The sequence below is a fragment of the Diaphorina citri genome, unplaced genomic scaffold (genome assembly GCF_000475195.1).
Source record: "Diaphorina citri unplaced genomic scaffold, Diaci psyllid genome assembly version 1.1 scaffold42430, whole genome shotgun sequence".
NCBI classification, from domain to species: Eukaryota; Metazoa; Arthropoda; class Insecta; order Hemiptera; family Psyllidae; genus Diaphorina; species Diaphorina citri.
The window spans coordinates 1-542 of NW_007419752.1; the positions used below are offsets into that span (position 1 = coordinate 1).

The following is a 542-nucleotide window of genomic DNA, read 5'->3' on the forward strand; positions in this document are numbered from 1 at the left end:
CTTTTAGAGAGGGCATTGGTGACAATGACTACTTACAGGTAATTTTAACATGTGTATCCCTCTGTTATGTCTTTGGTCGAGTGAAATGCAATCCTACAAGCCGCTACACTACAACAACAACAACAACAACAACAACAACAACAACAACGACAACAACAACAACAACAACAACAACAACTACTACTTTCTGTTGCTCTTACATTCCACAGGTATTCAAGCCAGTCATTCAATATGTGATGGAATTCTTCAAGCCAACTGCTATTGTCCTCCAATGTGGGGCAGACTCCCTATCTCATGACAGATTGGGGCAGTTCTCATTGACTACCAAGGGTCATGGGGAGTGTGTCAAATTTGTCAGAGACCTTAATGTACCTCTGCTTGTACTTGGTGGGGGAGGGTAAGTTTTTTTACTTTTACTTCTAGGTAGGTATTTGCAAGTTCAACATATTTCCTTACATAATTATGTTGTTTCTGTCATCAATAATTACCTAAGTAGTATCTACTCTAGTTAGGTAGGTATTTGAACAAAAGAAAATCTAGTA

General features: G+C 38.6%; 1 long non-coding RNA gene across 1 annotated transcript; it reads left to right on the top strand.

Annotated features, from left to right (window-relative positions):
* LOC113473558 lies at positions 1-311 on the top strand. Its single transcript, XR_003395497.1, has 2 exons — positions 1-38; positions 210-311. It is a non-coding gene; the product is annotated as an uncharacterized LOC113473558 (long non-coding RNA).
* The last annotated feature ends 231 nt before the right edge of the window (positions 312-542 follow it).